At 40.9% G+C, this 21,403-nt stretch overlaps 1 long non-coding RNA gene across 4 annotated transcripts in view; it reads right to left on the reverse strand.

The window, feature by feature from the left end:
- Window positions 1-15,058: 15,058 nt before the first annotated feature.
- LOC128095457 (uncharacterized) overlaps window positions 15,059-21,403 on the reverse strand; it is a 29,377-nt gene continuing 23,032 nt past the window's right edge. For all 4 annotated transcript variants that reach the window (XR_008213251.1, XR_008213250.1, XR_008213249.1 and 1 more), the window contains 3 exons: window positions 19,681-19,881; window positions 17,097-17,249; window positions 15,059-15,257 (listed from right to left, as the gene is read on the reverse strand). This is a non-coding gene — a long non-coding RNA (uncharacterized LOC128095457). The remainder of the gene's footprint in view (window positions 15,258-17,096; window positions 17,250-19,680; window positions 19,882-21,403) is intronic.

Below are 21,403 nucleotides of genomic sequence, written 5' to 3' on the forward strand. Positions count from 1 at the left end.
TTTTGTCCACTCTGAAGATTTCTCTTTGCCACTGTCTTTCAGGGTTGTTCCAGAAAAGATTTGTGATGCCTCAGCTGTTCTGGGTGATGCCTATATAGTCTGTAGAGCTATCTGTAAACTAGTCTTCCTACCTAAGTCAACTAATCATAGAGTGCCCCCCATGAGGCCGTAGATGCATACTCAGGGACTGGTAGCAGGAGTAGGACTTATAGATAATATGGGAATTTTATCTAACTTATTTGTGCCTTCAGGACCTTCTGAAGCTTGTTAATCTGTCTACTTGTTCTACTTGATAATAGATTTTTGTATGCATGTCCATCTTTATGTCCTGGTGAGCCAGACAACAGCCATCTCATGGCGGGCAGCTCTAGTTTTCATGGTGTTTCTGTTAAGGCTCACTGGGGGCCAAGAATTAGCTCTCAAAGAATAGCTGTTTGCAGATGACTACTGAGTCTAGCTTCAAAATCCCAAGGGCCTCCATTATGACTACTCCAAACAATATCTATATCTGTCAGTCAAACTGTAAGTACTACTGGCTCTACTGGGTAATATGGCCCATTCAGCAGAGCAGCCTGCCCAGAAGCCTGAACTTACTGAAGGGCAGTGTCTGTCCTGTGCCCCATTCGATACTAACAGTTTTTTGAGTACTTGGTATATAGGCTAGAATAACACACCCAAGTGAAGAATATGCTTTCTCCAGAATCCAAATAGCCCTGCTAAGCATTGCAATTCTTTCCTGGTGGTGAGAGAGGTCAAGTATCGTAGCTTATCTTTTATCTTATAAGAATATTTCTGTATGCCCCACACCACTGGTCTCCTGAAAAGTTCACTGAGGTAGAAGGTACTTAAAATTTTGTTGGATTAATTCCCATCATCTGGTGTTCATGTACTTTATTAATAAGTTCAGAGCAGTCTCTAACTCTTTCTCTCTTAGTCCAACCAGCATAATGCCATCAATATAATGGAACATTGTGATGCCTTGTGGAGGAGACAGATGATTAAGATCTTTGTAAACAAAGTTATGCTGCAAGTCTGGTGAATTAATATATCCTCGAGTTAGAACTGTAAAGGTTTACGTCTGGTCGTGTGAGCTGAAAGCAAATTGCTTCTGATCATCCTTATTGGTTTGGACAGAGGGAAAAAAAAATCTTAAGATTAATAGCTGCATACCAGGTAGAGGAAGATGAGGAAACCACAAACACAGTGCAGCTGCAATTGGAGTAACTACTTGATTACATTAGAGATAAATCAGCTGCTGTTCTCCAGGATCTGTTCATCCTCTGCAAAGGCAAATAGGAGACAAAAAGAGCAACGTGGTGTGAACCACCATACCTGCGTCTTTCAAGTCCTTGAAGATGTCACTAGTCTCCATAACCCCACAGGGATGCGTGACTGGGTTTGTTGACTGTTTTCCCTGTCGGAGCAGCTTTAATGGCTACCACTTTTCTTTTACAACCATACTAGCTCTCACTACACAGGTCAGGGAACCAGTGTGTGGAGATTCTGCAAAGTTCTTTGTGTATGTGTCCTAATTATTCATTCTGAGTTGGTGGGAAGGACCACAGGACGGTTCAGGAACCCAATGGACCCATTTGAGTTGGATCTTAGCTAAAATTCCATTGAATGCTTGACCTTTATAAGCCTCTAGTTGTCTAGGTTAACTGGAGGGCCACCATGTTGTTTGGAGTCTCCTGGATCAATAACAACTCAAAGCCTGTTTCTAGTAGTTCTTCAAAGGTCTGATTATTTTCTTTTATCCAGTGTACAATTACATTATAAAAGGCTATAGGTTCTTTGGGAAAACTATGGGAGAAAGATTAATAGTAAACCTTCTTGATTCTATATCAAAATTCCCCTCTGAGGGACATAGCCATTCCATAATTTGAAAGGTTCTGTGTCTATAAAATGATTCAAGTCTTGAAATTGGTTGAAGGGACATGTTTCTCTACTTCTAAATCTTTCCTGGAATTTCTTTGATTACATAGAACAAGAAAGACCTCAGTAGGCTCCCTGCCAATTTAACTTTTGAGGACATAGTGATTAATTAGTACCAACAGAAGGCTGTTGTGAGCATCACTTTGCCTATGCTTCCCATCATGGTTGGGATTGCCTTTGGGGATTCAGGGCTGCTACGTGGTCTTTGCTATGCTGAGATCTAGGTAAAACCATTGCAGCCAAGACCACTACTATGAGATTCTTTAAGCACTCTGGTGCCCTTGTCACAAATTGGGCTCTTACAGTATTAGTGAAAGAGCATGTCTTCCAGAAACTTTTCTTGTGGAGGAATATGTTTTATATGGTAAAGCCACTCCAGTATTCCAGTTTCCCAAGCCCTTGAATCCTTTCATCAACAGCAAACCACAGGAAATGGTGACTCTCCAGCTCATTCACAACAGACCATCTTTTGACCCACACTTGAACCAACCAAGCTGTTGACACTATTTTGACCTCATGAATTACAACATTGAACCCCAAATCTCTGTTCAATGGGTGCATATTCATAATCTTGGTTTGATTTATGTTTATGTTTCTTTGTTACTTTATAAACATAGAAGCAATCAGCCAGCAACATTATATCCTTACTTTCCACAAATGTTCAAACTTGTCAATAGGTAGTCATTAAACTCATGGTTCTTCACAAGGGGTAAATCAGTCTTAAATGCATTTATCTTGTGTGGTTCTTTATGTAGCTTACACCACAGGTTATCAGTGTTCTCCATGCCACCGGGGGTGTCCTTAGCAATTCTAGGTTTAGTAGAGTTGGAGAATCTGCTTTGGATACCACCAAACCCACTATAGAAATTCACCCTTGCAACTGTGTTTCCCCAGAATCATTCCTGGTATCACAATCTGTATTAGACAAGGTTCTCTAGAGGAACAGAACTAAAATAAATACATACTGGAATGGGATTTCTTAATCTTGCTCACAAAATATAGGCCAGATAGTCCCACAATGACTGTCTGCATGCTAGAGAGACCGAGAACCTGGTGTGTGTTTAGTCCTTAAGGCTGGATGACATGTGATTCGCTCAAAGTCAGGATATTCTTAGAGAATTGCTTTAGTCTGTCAGAAGGTCAAAGAAACTGGGTTACAATGTCAATGAAGGATGGCAACAGCAGAGGCAATAATGAGTTACATACATGTATCAGCAATAATAAAAGGTGGACAGACAGAACCCTGCATGGCTTTCTCCTCAGACCTCTTTATATCTGAGCTTCTGCCAGAAGTTGCTGTCCACAGCAGAGGAGGGTCATTTCCCCACGGTAACCTCCCAGGAAATTCTCACTTGACTATTCTTGTTTTAAAGAACTCCAGAGATCAGTCATTCTTTCTGGCCTCTATGATTTTGTTTCTGATGAGAATTTATATATATTCAACCTATAGTTAATGGATTATTTCTCTTTAGCTACTTTCAAGATTTTTCTTGGTAATTTTCAAAACCTCACAGGCCTTCTCATCCCAGGGACATGTCTCTTAACTGACCCCAGAGCCAATCAAATCGATAACCAATATTAACCATTATGCCTTATAAATTAGAACCTTACTCCACTTGTCAGTTCAAGTGATTTTGAAATTGTGGAGGTTTGTGTTTTGTCTCAAGATGCTGTCTGCCTTGGGGGAATCTCCAGGTTTTCTCTGGAGATCGGTGTCCTGTTCTGCACAGACAGTTATCTTATTGGTTAATTGTGCTGGTGGGGCCACCTATGCCCTTTCTTGTTTTCAGTCACAGGGCAGTGGTGCTGAGATCCCCAGCAGTCACCGTGGGTGACATTCAGAAGCGTTGCATCTGCCTGGGCACAGATCTTTCATTTTTATGGTAAGTCCCTTTCTCTCTTTGTGCATTTTATTTCCAAATTAACCAACTTTGTTAGATGTCATAGCATCACTTCTCATTTTAATAAGAACATTGATGTGAACATAGTACATACTTTTCATATCCCTTTACATTCACAGCACTTCTGATTTTGAACTGAGTTTCTCTTACGGTCTTTACAGCTGGACCTTCCTTTGAAATCCACTCTGAACCTCCATCCTTTCATCGGTGTGTGTGGCTTTCTTCCTCAGAACTTAATCACTGACACTCAGAACCTGCTGCTTTATCTTCCACCCTTAGCTTTTCCCTCTGATTTTCACTCTTCTTTCTCCTTCCCTAACTTCATGGGTCCTACTGGAATGCTTCAAGCATTCCATCACAGCTTGCTTGCAGAGCTATTGAGTATCCGTTGGTGTGCTTTTCAGTGGCATTGCTCTGGGCTTTATGGTGGATGCATGGGACATGACACTGTCTCTTAGAATCGTCATAGTCTGTGTTAAGCATGGGAACTAGTCTTTTCCCTTTTCTTTTCAGGCCTCACGTTCACATACCATTGTCTGGACTTTTTTCATTCTTACTTCAATCATTAAATTGGTTTATGAAATTCTTGAGGAGAATGGAAGGGCTAATGCACTTACTTATACTTTTACTTTTCTCAATGTTTCATCATCTTTTCCATTACTCCAAACTTCCCATAATAGCTGCCATTTGTGCTCTGTTTGACTAACTTCCCTAGAAAGCCTTTAGAACAGGATGAGCGGCACCCAAATTCCTACAGTTCTCTCTTCTTTAACTATGTTTCTATTTCTCTTCCTCCCTGAAGATCTAGGATTCTTACCTGAAAATTCTTTCCTTTCAGGGCTTCAGAAATGCCTACTATGTCTTTCTGGCCTCTGTCATTTGGTACTTGGCAAGAATATGGTTGATATTTAAATCTGTTTCCATGTTGTTATTGTTGTACTTCTTGTTGGTTACTTTCAAGTATATTTTTTTAATGATTTGTTTGTTTGTTTGTTTGGACCTGCATGAAAGTATTTCTGTGTGGGTGTGCCAAATACCCTGGAACTGGAGTTACAAACAGTTGTAAGCTGCCATGTGGGTGCTGGGAATTGAACCTGGGTCCTCTGGAAAAGCAGCCAGTGCTCCCAACTTCTAAGCAATCTCTCCAACCCCTCAAGTATATTCTTTATCTGCAGTTTTCAAAAAAAAATTTTTCTGGTTTTGTTTTTTGTTTTTGTTTTTTGAGACCAGGTCTCACACTGTACCTCCGGCTGTCCTGGAACTCATTAAGTAGACTAGGATGGTCTTGAACTCACAGATATCCACCTGCCTCTGCATCCCAAGTGCTGGGATTAAGGGCAAGCACCACTAAACTCAGCTAGTTTTCAAAACTTTGATATTGTTAATACACATCTTTTGTTTTTTGAGACATGGCCCATTTATTCCAGGCCAGCACAGTAATTGCTCTGAAAGGGGATGATTGAGTTCCTGTTCCTTCTGCCTCCATCTCCCAAGTGCTGAGATTACAGGTGTGTGCCACCATACTTGGGTTAGATGATGCTGAGATGGAACCTCGGTCTTTGTCCATGGTGGCAAGTACTCTATCTACTGAATGGTACTCCCAGGTTCTGTTATTATGGATTGTGATATGATTTTGAGGTTTATTTTTTATCTTTAATCCTGGGGGTGCTGTAAGTTGGTGGTTTTCATAAGTTTTAGAATTTTTCAGCTGTTATTTTTCTTCGAGTGCCCTTTTCCCAATGGCATCTCTCTCTTCTCCTGGGACTTTGATGGTAATGTTTTTGGAACTCCTGTTATTGCCTACAGACCTCTGAGGCTTGGCTTATTTTTTGCAATAAATTTTCTCTCTTGTACCAACAGGACAACTTTCATTAATGTGTTTTCAGTGGTTCTATTCTCTGGCATTTTTCTTATTTTTCAATTCTGTAATCACTTGATTTTTAGTTGCTTTTATTTCTTTGGTGAGCTTTTCTGCTTTAGTTTCTTAATATACATTAATATATATATAATATATTAGAGAATTTCATACATGAATACAATATGTTTGATACTTAAGTCTCATTTCTTCCCTAACTCCTCCCAAATTTTACCACCCTGACTCTCTGCCAGCTCTGTGCTCTCTTTTTTAAATAGCCAGTTAATTCCAATTTGTGCTGCCCATATAATCATGGTGTGGGGCCATCCATGGAGCATGGGTCACCTTCCAGGGGTCACACCCTTAAAGAAAACTGAGTCTTCTCCCCAGAAGCCATCAGTGGTCAATAGCTTGTCAGTCGGGAGTGGGGGCTCCTGAGACCCTCTCCCTTCCATGGTGGAATTTTGACTGCCTTGATCTTACGAAGACTACCACAGCTCTGAACTCAGGAGTGTAGCGATGCTGTCATAACCAGATGATACTGTTTTGGTCTGGTATTCCCAAACCTCTGACTATGACAACTTTTCTGCCCCTTCTCCATGAATGTTACTGGGCCATAGTGGGATGAGTATGATGCAGACATTCCATCTGTGTCTGAGGAATCTACAGATGTTATTCTTTTCACGTTGACCAATTGTAAGTTTCTGCATTAACTGTCACATACTGCATGAGGGAAGTTCTCTAATGAGGTCTGAGAGCTGTGATAATCTATGGGTACAGAGACAGAAATTTAGAGTACAACTTGATACTATGTCATTTTAGCAAAATAATGGTTGTAGCTTCACCCTGGGGGCCTAAGGCATCCAACAATGAGTTCTTAGCCAAATTTAAAGTATTGGGAACGTGTTTCCTCAAGTGGAGCTGGCCCTAAATCCAATCACCAAGTAGTTGGTTATCCCTATAACATTCATGACACTACTATACCCATGGACATGTCTTGCCACTCAGATCATTATTATAGTTCTCAGGGGTTACAGCAGAGTACTATAGTTGCTTACAGTTCAGAGGTTTAGTCGATTATCATCCTTCTGGGAAGCACTGTGTCGTTCAGGCAGACATGGTGCTACAGAAGGAGTTGAGAGTTCTATATCATGATCCACAGGCAGTGGGAAGAGACATTGAACCACTAGGCCTGGCTTGAGCTTCTGAGACCACAAAGCCTGCCCCCAGTGACACACTTCTTCCAACAAGGTCACACCTCCTCCAACAAGGCCACACCTTGTAATAGTGCCATTCCCTATGAGCCTGGGGAAACCATTTTCTACCAAGCCACCCCAGGGGTTCATTCTCATTTAAACCACCACAAGGAGTGACACATATTTTCATTCGTGAAGGGTCTGGACCCTAGTCATCCTGCCTGGACTAGATGGCGATAATTTTCTATTGACTTTAATCACATGACATGTCAACACCAAAAGACAACCTAAAGGATCTCCTGCACTCCAGACATAGTAGAGATACTCCTCCTCACCTTCACTGTGGAGAAGAACTCCAATCCCCTCGCCCTATACTCTGGATCAATCCTCACTACTAACACTGTAATTCCTTTCTTAGCCTGTTGGCTTAAGGGCATCAGAAGTCCAAAGTGGCAAGGGGGGAGTCGGATCTTCCGATTCAATGGAACGTTTGTTGTGTCTCCTAACAGGAGCACACCCCTCTCAGGGGCTGTAATTTTTGGACCAGAGAAACTTAAGGTTGCAGGAAAAGGAAGTAGGGTCCATGGGCTGAGATTCCCTACTGATACTGTCCAATGTAGCATTTCTTCCATTTGTTCAAGAATTTTTCTCCTTGTACATAAGGAAGAAAACATAGTGGGTTTCTTATCCACTTCACTTCTCGAAACAACATAATGGACTTTGAGGTACCAAAGCTCCACATGTGTCACGCCACCATAAAGATCATGTTACCTGTGCTGTCATTCTCTATGACCAGTCTGTCTTCTTCATGGGCGGAAAAGGAGAATTAAAAGGACATGTGGTGGGATCCACCACCCCTGCATCTTTCAAATCCTTAGTGATAGCACTAATTTCTGTAATTCCTCCAGAGATTTGATATTGTTTGTGGTTCACTATTTTCCCTGACAGAGACAACTTCAACAGCTTGAAGTTGGCCCTTTCACCCATAAAAGACCTCACTCCATAAGACACAGAACCAGGGTGGAAATTCTGCCAACCTCTAAGAATAGCCATTCAAACTACAATCTGGAACTGGGGAAATAACCATAGAATGAGTGGAGGGATCCATTAGGCATACGGTAAGTCAGACTTCAGCTAAAATGCCATTAACCTCCTGTCCTTCATAAGCCTCTACTTAACTGGAGGATCACAGTGCTTAGGGGCTCTCCAGGATCAGTGTCAGTTCAGAACTAGTATCCAATAGACCTTGGGGTCTCTGATTGTTTCCTTTCCCCCAGTGTGCAGTTAGCCTAGGAAAAGGTCATAGTTCTCTCTGGAAAGGGATGGGACAGAGGCTAACAGTAAAACTCTTAGGTATTTTAGCAAGGTTGTTTCCTCAGGGGGACTTGGCCTTCCCTTCATTCGAGGGGTTCTGGGTCCACAAACTGGCTCAAGTCTGGAAACTGGCTTAGGGGATAAGTGTCTCTTGTTATGATCCAATGTAGAATTTCTTTTCATTTTTTCCAAGAATTCTTCTGCTTATGCAGATGAAACAAAAACATAGTAGACTTATTGTCTATTTCATTTCTGAAAGGGACATGATTGATTAGCCAGTTCCAAAGGTCCGTTCAAGTCAAGCTACCATAAAGATCACTTTGCTTGTGTTGCTCATTACAAGTCAGGCCATTATAGAAATTGCTTTGCCCATGCTCCCCATTACAGTAACTATGCTCACCTTGCCCCGGATGATTCAGTAGTGACACCTGGCTCCTGACTCTCTGGATCCCAATTAAACCCATTGCATTTAATTCATTCAATTGAACAGCAGTGTCTCCAACCCTTAGGTCTGTCACAAGGAGAAGAGCAACCACAAAGCTCTTCAAATGCGCTGATGCCCTTGTCACCATGTTATTTATGTCTTATAGCATTAGTGAAGGGTATGTGTTCTGGGCCTTCTCGCAGTGGAGGATTAGAATTTACACAGCACACCCACTCCAGCATTGCAGTTTCCCTGAGCCTCAAAGTTCCTTCATCAACACTAAGCCACGGTGAATCTGGCATATCCAACTTCTGTTCAGTAGGCCATCTTTTGAAAGATGCTTCAGCCAACCGATCAAACTTTTGCCACTCTTTACACGGTGTAAGCTTCCATATTAAACCTAGGCTCTACACTTAGTGGGCCCATGTAGGTAAACTCACCTGATCTAGTTTTATGATCCTTCAACCCACTACCCTACATCCTTAAAATCTATTCCCCCACATATTCCCCAGACTTCTACTTGAATGACTTAGCAAACTCATTAAGCTCTTTAGTGGTGTAATGTACCTCCTCACAGACTATGCTTTCTATCTCCCCTCTAGTATCCTGCTTAGCCTTGATTCTGGTTATAGACCTAGAGGCAAGTATTGGGGTGTGTTTGTGTTTGTGTGTGTGTGTGTGTGTGTGTGTGTGTGTGTGTGTGTGTGTGTGTGTAAATACTGAGGCACAGCAGTATTGTCTTGCCAGTCATCTTCTTCAAGGAAAGTCACTGCAAGCTTCAAGTTTAGCAGACAATGAGGGATTAATTTCCTCAGCCAAAGGCAGAGAGGGCAATACTTCAGGGGGTGGAGTTTGCATCCTCTACTAAGGGTGGAAAGACTACTTCATCGGGTGAGATTAAACCTTCAGCATCTGAGGGCTCAAAGTTCTCAGTCTTAGTAGTGTCCTCCCATCCCACGTTACAGGATTCTATCCTTACCTGTCAGTGTCCTTACTTTATCCACTGACACTCTTCAAGGCCAGGACTTAAATTTTCACTGGAATTCATCCAACATGAGGGCTTGGTTTTGATTTTCTGAAACTTTGAGCTCTATGGCAACTAAAGAAAAGATTCTCTTTTGGGGCACACTTAGAAAACTTTAGATTGTTTGTATGAATCTGGAGACAGTTCTCTTTTTTCATGCTTTTCCATTGTCGATTTGTTCAGAATTTCTAGCAGCAACCTGCCAGCATTGTGATTTTCATTATTTATCCACAAATTGTCGAAAGTTTTATACACGGAGTTAATGAATTGCTTGTTACCTATAGCAAGCCCTTCAAATATTTCTAACCATAGGCTGTCAGTGCTCTAGCTCTAGCGTGGGCTACTAGGGAGTTCTTCAGTAGCTGTAGCTATAAAACATTGCGAAACATGTTACAAATACTTTAAAAAGTTATCCTTACAATTCTGTTTCCCAAGAACCACTCCTGGCACTACACGCTTATTCGTCAGGGCTCTCTAAAGGAACATAATGTATAATAGATTTATACATATATTATGTATATATAGTGTTACATATTTAAAAGGAGTTTCATTATTGGTCTGAATAGTCCAACAAATGACTGTCTCCTGATATAAAGCCAAGGGTCTGGTGGTTGTTCAGTCCACAAGACTGGATACCTCATCAGTCCCAATCTAATGCTGGAGTCATAGGGAAGGCCTAGACAGTTTCCAGTCTTTAGTCTATGTTGGAAGAATTAGGTTCTAATGCCAGTGAAAGAATGCCTCAGCAATAGGACAGATGAACTTGCCAGCAAGAGTGAGAACAACCAGGCAAAGCCCAAGAACTGTCTTCATTTCCTTTTATTTGAGTAAAGAGGCAAAATACAGGATGGAAAAAAAAATCTATGACAGAGGGTTATTATCTAAGAATATAAAGAACTTTACAAAAATAAGTATCAAGAAAACAAATAACTCAATTAAAAATGATCATGGAACTAATAGAGAGTTCTCAGAAGATAAAATACAAATCGTTGAGAAATATTTTTAAAAGTGGTCAGAATCCCTGTTCCTCAGGGAAGTCCAAATGAAAACTTCTTTGAGATTTCATTGTATCCCAGTCAGAATGATTAAGATAAAATGAAAAAGAATTAGACAACATAAAAAAAACCATTAAACAGATGACAGCCAACAGCAAGGATGAAGGGAAAAGGGAACATTTACTCATGGCTGGTGGGCAAGAAAACCGGTGCAGCAACTATGGAAATCAGTGTGGAGGTTCCCCCGAAAGCTGAAAAGAGATCTACAACAAGATGCAGCTACACCACTTTTGGACATGAACTCAAGGGACTCCATACATCTTACTAAAGAAACTGTCTGCTTACCCATGCTCAGTGCAGCTCTAATCACAACAGCCAGAAATGGACACAGCCTAGATGCCAATCAGCAGATGAATGGATAATGAAAATGTGGTACATTTGTATAATGGAATGTGGTTCAGCCGTTAAAAATAAAATTTGCAGGCAAGCGAATGAAGCTGTGAACAATCATTCTGAGTGAGGTAACTCAAAAAGACAACGATCACATGTCAGATGTCAGATTCTAAGCTTTAGATACATATGTTTCAATTGGAATATCCACAAGAGTTACATAGCCACTACGGGACAATGCTGGAGGAGGGGATCTTTCAGGGATGGAGAAATAAAATATAGTGTTATAAAAGGGGGAAGGGGAAAAATCAAACAGGAAGTGGAGGATGAGAGGGTGGGGTAGAGGAGGGGACATGGGGAAGGATGACTAACTGCCGGGGCCCAGTCTCAGCAGTTTCGGGGGTCGGAAGGACAGGATACCTGGAAGGCAAAGTAACGACTCAGAGACTGTTCATGGAAGCTGACAGGTCACTTCCGGCTTCTGCAGTTGCTATGTAGCTTCTTTGCTACAGCTTCTTTAGCTTCTGCTTTTGACTTGGTAACCTCAGCCTTTTATTATCATAAGCAACAGGAAACAGAAAGAAAAGGGGGAATCACCCAATTAGAATATTCTCATGATTCCAAAGGTTATTCTTAGAAAATCACCAATATATTCATCATCACAGGAACTATCCCAGACTTAACACCAAAGCAAGCGTAATCTATTTTTATTATTAATAATTATACAACCTTCTGAGCACTTGACCCAGAGGCTAGCAACATGCAATTTCGCAGAAAAGAACAGTGGTCAATGTACCAGACAGTCATTTCCTTCTCACACAGTCTGCTCCGACCTCAAGACCCCTGCAGCTGCCTAAATTCCTCCTCAGCCCTCTGTAAACACCCAGCCCTATGACTGGTGGGCCACAATGACCTTAGACAAGAAATCTGCCCCTGCAAGTCAGCAGCTTCTGTCCTTCGTATTCCAACAATTCCAAGGAAGACCTGATCCAATTTTCAGAGCTTCTATGAAAGGAAGCTCACCTTTCCTGGCAGCTTTTTTCAATCTAGGAACCCAATAACGCTTGTAGCAATCACTCCAACCGTTGCCACATTGTCTCCACACCCCTTCATGAGGAATCAAAATATCTGGATTAAAGTTGCCATCTCCCTTTCTTGGTGGAGGCCACTATTTTCCTCCTATTCTAAATTCCCACACTTCTCGTTTGTCATCCCATCTATATGTTACTCCATCCACAATCTTCAGCCAATACCCCTTAGGGTCTCAAGTTTTATACAATGCCCTTGGAATATCCTCAGAAACTGAATTATTCATCATGGCCAATGATACACATCATACCCTGTACTATAGTTGACCACACATTCGGTAAAGTTTATCCAAGCCTAAAAAGCTTCCCTAGGCTGCAGGTTCTTTCCCATGACCAGCACAACTGCCTTAACCCCAGCCTGGGTGATCATCTCTGCATAATTTCCTGTGAAATTTACTTCACTCCTTTCCTGTATCACAGAAATCATCATTGATCTAGGAACACAAAACATGAAGATCAGATAGAAAAAAAAGACTAGCATCACAAGAAGCAATTTTATGGAGGAGAACATGACATGTGCATGCCATAAAGCATGACCTTGGGACGTGTCGGCGTTTCTGCCTGGCCCTCTAGAGGCATGCTAAGTAGAAGATCTGGAGGGGAATGCACGGAGGGTTGATGGTCCCCTTTTCTCCAATCTCTCCTGGCAGCACGTCAGGCATCTTATATGCCGTCCCTGGAAACTAACACTAAAGGCCTTTGTAAAACCAGGTGGAAACCTACTCCTACAGAAGCTTCCTAAAACATGTATATATATAAAGAAGAGTTTACTTGAGTTATCCTATAATGGGAGATTAACACCTCAACTAGACACCATTCACTACCAAATAACAAGCTCAGTACCAGGAATTGGTTACCTATTTTGGAATTGTTGGCCAGTGAGTCTCAGGCATTACAGGTTATTTACAATGTTGTTGGTTACTATCCAGGTCTTTACAACAAGGCCCAATAAGACACTGAATACTTGAGTCATAGACCTGCTACAAGGACATAACATCAAAACCACTCTTAATGACTTATCACGATGTCCATAGAGCAGCACATCGCTCAGTCCTCTTCAGAGTAACCTCTTCTTGCAGCAGTTGCTAATTAACACAGACACAACTCATCAGCACACAGAGACTGAGAAGCTTCGAAAGCTCAATCCTACATGTGATGTTTCTATCTCATCCTTCCCCTCACACTTAGGGATCTTTGAAGAAGAGCAGATGGAAAGATTTTAAGAGGCAGAGGCAATAAAACTTCAAGAAAATGGTGTTTTCTAAATACAGCACGGCATATGACCATATGATCTCATAAAGATTGTGGTAACATGCACAAGACCAGAGTAAGCTCAAGACATACAAAATTGCAGCATGGAGGAAAGAAAGTGGGTATGAAGTCCCACCCCTAGCTGAGAAGCTATTGGCATTTGATTAGTGTTGGGAGAGGGAAAGTTGGTTTTCTTTAATGATGTAACACATGGTATAGCAACCATTTTCCAGGACAGGCACAAAGCCTAAGAGTAGGCAGCCAACACAAACTGGACTTGAAGTGTGGGGGGGGGGGGGTGAGGGAGAGGAGGAGAGGGAGGAAAAGGGAGACAACAAGGGAGGGAGAAAAAGAAAACAAAGTTGAGTGACTAGGAGTGGGGTGGATCTTGGAGGAGTTGGAAGAGAGGAATATGATCAAAATACACTGCATGAAATCCTCTAAGAATTAATAAATGCATTTTTAAAACATTAAAAAAACCAAACAATATGGAGTAGCTATATTAATTTCAGACAAATGCCAAGCTTAGAATAAAAAAGATCAATCATAGAAAGAATGATATATCATCATAAAGGGTCTAATTTACCAAGAGAACTCTAATTTTTAACTACATGTTACTTGCAACACGGCCAAAACACATGAAACAAAAGTTGACTGAACCTCAAAGAAAAGAGATGAGTCTACTATTCCAGCTGGAGACTCTAATACTGTGTTAGGGATGAACTGATCCAGCAGTGAGGAATGAATTGAATACCACTATCAATCAATAGCCTCTAATTGACATTTATAGAATAATTCGTTCAACAACAGCAGAATGCACAATCTTCCAATTTTACATACTTACCTTCACCAAAATAGATCATATTCTGGACCCATGAAACATATTTAATGCATTTAAGATAATAAAACCAAAATTGTATGTGTCTATATTGGCTTTTTGTAACATTCAATCCAGTAATGGATCTAGGCACTGGGTACCATTAGCAAATTTAGAAAAAGAAAATAATCTAGCTACAATCATCATGATAGGCCAAAGCACAACTTGTCGTCAAATGAATTGAATCCAAGGCTAACTGAGTCTTTGGATTCAGCTGCTCTTTTGGAGAATGTAGACAAGGCAGGGAATTGTATTGAGCTGCACAATGCATTTGTAACCTAAACAGGAGGAAACTCTACAGGCAGAGGAACTTAGATTTTTTAATAGATCAATTGTGAGAAAGAGGTGGAGGATCTACCCTAAGAGTAAAAGTTAATAACAACAATTTGGAAAACTAAGCAGACTTATAGTATAATGTTGAGTGTATGTACTTGGATGGCAAAGCCCGGCAGAAATGCAAAGAAGTACCTATTACAAAAATCAGTGTAGTTATTCATGTAGAGGAAGAGGCAACGTGTGCTTTGGAAGAATTTTTTTTTTTTTTTGACAGGGTTTCTCTGTAGTTTTGGAATCTGTCCTGGAATTTGCTCCATACCTCCTATCTGTGCCTCCCGAGTACTGGGAATAAAAGCATGTGCCATCACCACCTGGCTTGGAATAATTTTTAAGGGGTTGTTTGAAAGTATTGTTTCTCAGATGGCTACTGTGACAACTGCATTTGACTTGCAATCATAGTTAACGTCTCTGAACATTCGTTGTGTCCTAGTTTTCTGTTTCGTTGAGGAAAAAAAAACAATCAAGGCACACACAAACTCAAGAAATATTTAATGGGGGAATATGTCCAGAAACTTGAAGGGAAGAAAGTGCATTGAGTGTGGAAACCCAGGTTTTCGTTTGTTCTCTCCTGGCCAAATGCAGGCTTAGGTGTATCACCTCGCAATGAGTTTTCCTAGTCTTCTTTCCTAGGCTTCTCTGCTCAGCAACAACGTTTACCATAAATGTCACATCTGGGAAGATAACAGAAGGAATCTGAGTAGGGCTGATGAGCTAGTGAAGTGTTCCTCCCCAGGTTAGGTGGACAGAAGCTAAAGAAAGACCAGAGTCAGTTGGGTTCACCTTTTCCCACTCCCCTGTGTTCCTGGAAGAAGACAGTGGGCACTAGAGGCATCTCCAGAATATTCTCCTTTTTGTCAACTGTTTCTTGGTTTCTTGCCTTGCAATAGCCTGGCATTCTCTTCATAGTGTTCAATGAATTTCTGGGGTTTGGTGTATTGTTGTTCTTTGTGTATTAAAACATGCCAAAAGTTGTGTGATATCAAAGTCATCTTTTTATTAAATTTGAGGGTCCCTGCGTTAATCAGAAAACACTATCTTAGTCCATGCTTGCTGATCCAATGCTGGAATGTACAAATTATTTCCCAACAGGATCCAGTCCATTTAAAAAGAATAATTCCAGCTTCAGTGAGTGACATTTCAGAAGTAAAGCCTTGGAAGGAGCCTCATGTACACGAGTCTTGTATGTCAGATATAGCCTTGACTGCTCACGGTCAAACACATCAACTTTGCTTCTAGGTATAGATTTGACAATGGATGTCCATTGCATCGTGGGAATAAGGTCAAATTCATGCTTTCTATGTACTGGTCATCAAAATGCAACAGTTATTACGCTATGAGAGAATTGTCAAGCCATGGGATTTGAATGCCTATCAGGCATGGAAATGGATATCTGCAGAGTAATGATAGTTAAATACTGTGCTTACACACAAGCCTGGCTTTGCATCTGCAGAATATTAAAACCCCAGGTATTCTCTCTGGAAATATTGGCTTTGATCCAAACTTTCTGTGACTACAAATTCTTTAAGTTCTGAGAATTAACAGACTCAGTCATAATGTCTTAAAGATGTGTCTAGAGATGTTGGAGCACTCTTCTCATGCAATCTGAGACTGAGAATACCAAGTTTATATATGGCTAGGGTTAGAATATCCCATTATTTACAAAGTCTCTTTTGGACTATTGCATTCAAAGGGTTGAGAAAAAGGAAGATATTAACAATGTGTTTGTTATTAACCACATATCATATCATTTGCTTTTTATATGTCATCTACAACATGTTGTATCACCCTCATTTTAGTTATTAGAACAGCACACCTGAGAGTAATTTTCTCTCAAAAATCAGCTGGTAGATTTCATAGTCAGATTAACTGCATTATCTATGTGTTCATGTACATGTGTGTATATGTATATGTATGCATATGTTTGTGCACCAAAGCTGAAATTTTAAAGTATTTATTATGTTATTTAATTGACACAGTAATTGTACATATTAATAGGGTAGAGTGTGATATTTCAGAACACGTCTACAGTGTGTGATGAGCAGATCAGAGTAATTAGCATATCTGTAACTTTATACTTTTGTGTTGGGAATATTCAAAAAATTCTTATTCTTGTAATTATTGTTAATCATAGTTATCCTGCAATACTTGAGAAATTTAAAGTTATTCCTTCCATCCACCTGTACCCTGTACCTGCCTGTTACCCATCCTTTTTCTATTATTCATCTGTATCCTTCCAAAGCTCTGATCATCATTGTTCTATTCTCGACTTGGACAACAGCTTACAGGAAGTCTTGATACATAGTGATGACGGGGCAGTAGCAAGGTCATGGAGGTCTCAGGGGTCTATTTCTTGCCTGAGTCCCATCTCCATGACTTTCTAAGTCTTATCACTAGAGCCTCTGCGGTCTGGACAGGATAATACAAACAGGTTTTATCTAAATAATGAAGTTTGAAAACAGTATTATGTTGACTTATCTAGGATGAAAGCATCTATGTAATATTATACTTACCTTTCCAAATCTTGGGCCACTCGGGGAGATGTATAGGAACAGAGCTATCACTCTGAATATTTGAAGCATCTGCTACTCTTGAACCATTCAGACTAGTGGTTCTCAATCTGTGGTGGGTCTCAACTCCTTGGGGAGATCACATATCAGATATCCCTGCATATGGGATATTTAAATTATGATTCATAACAGTAGCAAAATTACAGTTATGAAGCAGCAACAAAATAATTTGATGGTTGGGGGGTCACCACAACATGAGGCACTGTATTAAAGGGTCGCAGCATTAGGAAAGTTGAGAACCACTGATTTAGACCATAAGCCCCAAGGATTGGAACACCAGCATGTCCATTTTGTGAGTTGATGTGGAGGAAGCGAAGGGAGTTATGGGTTTATTCTGTTTCTTCTTGGAGAGCAATGGTTTCACATAGCATTCAAATAAAGGAGGTGCTTAGAAAGCTGCCTAATTCAAACATGGAGCTGTGCTATGAGAATGTCTGGGAAGAGGCGGGGTTACATGTTTCCCCAAACCTTTTCATACTTAGAGAGAGATGAGAAGACCCTGGAAGTTCAAGGCAGGAGCTCCCTGAGCTGCACATTGCTTTCCCGGGACATTGTGGCCTGGGCCTTAGGCCTTTCCTCATCATTGTGATGCTTGAACATAGGCCTTTTGTAAATTCTACAATGGGCCAACCACCCAGTTTGTTCGAGATTCTCCCACGTTTCGCTGTGAGAGGCATGTATCTCAGGGAAGCCTGCTTACAAGATGGCTGATCATTGCATTTACAGTGGAAAAATTTTGGCTAGTTTCTTTCCTCTTTGAATTTTCTGGTGTGTCTCTTTGTGTTCTCAGACAAGACTCTTAAACGAACCACACCATGATGTGCCAAATCACATGGGATTCTGGGGACCTTGCCCACATGTGTTCTGGGACGCCATCCTGGTCTCCACCAGCCTCCATCCTCATCACGTGTCTCTCTGTTTTCACTTGTCCTCCTTGTTTACCACACCCTGAACATCATAACTCTGTTACCTCAGGTGAGAAGGACACCACCAGTTTTGTCCTTACAAGTTAGTTAAGAGCATATGGCTTCTCACATACTACATGGCTCCTTGCTATAGATAACGGAAGTGTTAACTCTTTATCTTCCTGTTTTTACTCTTGAGTTGGTCTTCTTGATGGAAGCCAAAGACTACCTTATAAGTGTTTGGGTGGGAGCTCCACCTCCATCCCTGGCATCCCTATACCCAGAGAGTCTGGAATGTTTGGGTGGGAGCTCCACCTCAACCCCTGGCACCATGGCAACTCTAGACCCAAAGAGTTTGGAATGTTTGGAAGGAGTCTAGTGGAAGATCCACCTCAGCTCCCCTCCCCTATCTCTTTCCCTAAATCCGCCCCTTCAGAGCCCGCCAAATACAGCTCCTCCCCCAGAGAGCCTGAAGACCACTCCCACAGGGTATATAAGCTGCATTCCAGAAAACAGACATGTGGTTCTTCCGGTCTCTCGACCCTGTCGCCTCTCTGAAGGGCCGGGGAATCACCAGGGAATGCTTCACCCGTTAAATTGGGACTTTTCCTGCTTCGGTCTAATTTGGATTTGCTGCGCCGGGCTGGCGGAGAGGCCTTCAGGGTGCAAAAACTTATCAATAAGGAGTAAGGAGAGCAAACCAATGATCGTCCCGGACTCTTTCTCTATATAACAGATTTTCTCATGCTGCTGCAGAACATTTTTTTTTTTTTTTTCTAAACACGGTTTCTCTGTGTAGCCCTGGCTGTCCTGGAACTTGCTGTGCAGACCAGGCTGACCTTGAACCCAGAGGTCTGCCTGCCTCTGCCTGCTGAGTGCTGGGATTAAAGGTGTGTGCTACCATTGCCTGGCTTTCCAGAGGAGTTTTAACCCCACCTATCCTGTATGTAAATGTTGAATATGGGGCTTTTGTAAGGACCAGGAATCTATGGACCTCTTATCCAGGTTCTGCTGGAATCACTTTAGATCTGGTTTGACAAACAGGATCCTTTCTGCTCGGCTGCAACTTGCCTTTGCTCCTCTTTGCCAAGCCTTCCATCTTAAATTCCAGTGAGATAGAACTCACATCATTCTTTTGACATTCATCATACCTGCTAAGGAGAATCCTTCCACTCTAGAGCAGACATTAGATTAGACCTCTAGCTGTTGGAGTGTTCACCTTGAGACCATTGCTAGCCCTTAGTCCATCAGCTGTAGGCTCAGAGGGATCATGATGTAGATACCTGTGCTGCACCCTGAGATAAGATAGCAAGCAGCCACAGAAGGTTATCTCAGTGGTGATGAAAAGAAAAACAACCCACCTCAGGACTGGAATACCTAATAAAGTGATCAAATCTCAGAACTGTATGGATTCATATGGATAATAAGATTCAACTCTAGCCATTTAGAAATGTAGATAATAGGTTATATATTGAAAAAAAAGTCAGAAGAAGTTGGGTTTGAAGTTGGGGTTGTTTTTGCCAGTTGACCTTGTGAAAGTTGCACCATCTTTCTTTCCTGTAAAATGCAGTGTGAGAAAACTTGACTTTTGAGACTGTCATAAAGAATAATATCATAAGCACCTGGAACACAATAGGGTCTTCATAACCACTGGTTTCCACCATGGACTTAGCACTTCATTCTCCTGTCTCTTTGTCCTCGGCTGTCACAACACACCATGATAAAGCATGAAATGGGCTTTTCAATCAATGATCAATTCTTCCCTGGACAAAGTACAAGCGGCTTGGATTCAGGTCTCCTGCAGTCTTTCATCAATTTCAAGTCTGTTATGTAATACAAACACATGATCAGAAATCTTATACCTTAAACCTGAATCATCAATCTCACCACTAATGGGATACAGGAAAAAAAATGCTTTCCCCTGGAAGATCACAAAAAGGTCACAGTCTTGTTTTCCCCAGATAGATTTTCTGTCATATTAAATACTAATGTTCTGCTGGGAGGAGAGATTACTGTCCTTCTGAAAATAATAGGCATCTCTGTAGCTGTGCTACTCAGCTCTTCAGCCGGGCTGTGAGCGCCAAATGTTTGTTGGTTTCTATCCTTTTGAACCACAGATGAACAAAAGCACATGGCACTCAGTTTGTGGGAAAGTCACTTTCAGTTAACATTGTCATCCATCCATTATATTCATTATCAATTCTGTCCTCTGTCCACCATCTCCTTTTCCACTCTGCTCCCCACCCTGACATTCAAAAGGCACACAAGTTATACCTAAAGAAAGCTTTTCAAACTGTTTCTCTATGTTCATTAATATATACATGAGATGGAGTTGTATGTATTCTTTTATGTTGTATAAAAGAATGTTTTATTTAATTAGTTACATTTATGTTGATACATGTAAATAAAGTTCTGTACTTTGGGGCCTGAGATCTTCATTTTATAACATCTACATACCACTGTTTGTTTCAGTCAGAAAGGCCACCCAGGTTAACCCCAGATCTTTGTTATCCTAAATCTGTCTGTATGTCATTGTGACTATGTTCGTGGGATATGTGACAGCTGCAGATCTAATTTCATGTTTCTGTATGTAGACACCCAGTGTCCCAGTACCATTTGTTGAAGATGTTTTCTTTACTCCAACTTACATTTTTTTGGCATGTCTGTCAAACATGAAGTGGCTGACCTTATGTATGCTCATGTTTGGATTTTCAATTTTGTTGTGTTGGTCTACATGTCTGTTTTTGTGCCAGTACAGTATTGTTTTTATTACTATAGCTTTGTAATGTATCTTAAGATCTGGAATGGTAATTCTTCCAGCATTGTGTTATCTCCTCCCTAAGGATTTTTTCAGCTATCTGGGGTCTTTTGTGGTTTCATTTGAATTTTAGGAGTTTTTTTCTATTTCTGTAAAGAATAAGATGGCGATTTTAATTGGGTTTTTACTTTATCTGTAAACAGTTTTTGGTAAAATGATAATTTTCACAGTATTAATTCTATCAGTCCAAATGTGTGCAATGCCTTCATCTCTTTCTGGTGTCTTTCTCTACCTCTTTCTTTAGAGGTTTACATTTTCCATTGTAGAGGTTTTTCACTTAATTGGTTCATTTCACTCCTAGATATTTTACTTACTTTAAGACTATTGTGAATGGGAGTGTGTCCAGGAGGTCTCTTGTTGGTGGTTTGTAGAAAAGCTATTGATTCATGCAAGTTGATTCTGTATCCTGCCACATTGCTGAAGCTTATTGTTTTTAGGAGTTTCCTGGTAGAAACTTTGGGATCTCAAGTGTATAGTATAATATCATCTACAAATATGGATAGTTTGACTTCTTTATAAGTATGCTT

This window comes from Peromyscus californicus, unplaced genomic scaffold (genome assembly GCF_007827085.1).
Source record: "Peromyscus californicus insignis strain IS unplaced genomic scaffold, ASM782708v3 Scaffold_4__1_contigs__length_199733344, whole genome shotgun sequence".
NCBI lineage: Eukaryota > Metazoa > Chordata > Mammalia > Rodentia > Cricetidae > Peromyscus > Peromyscus californicus.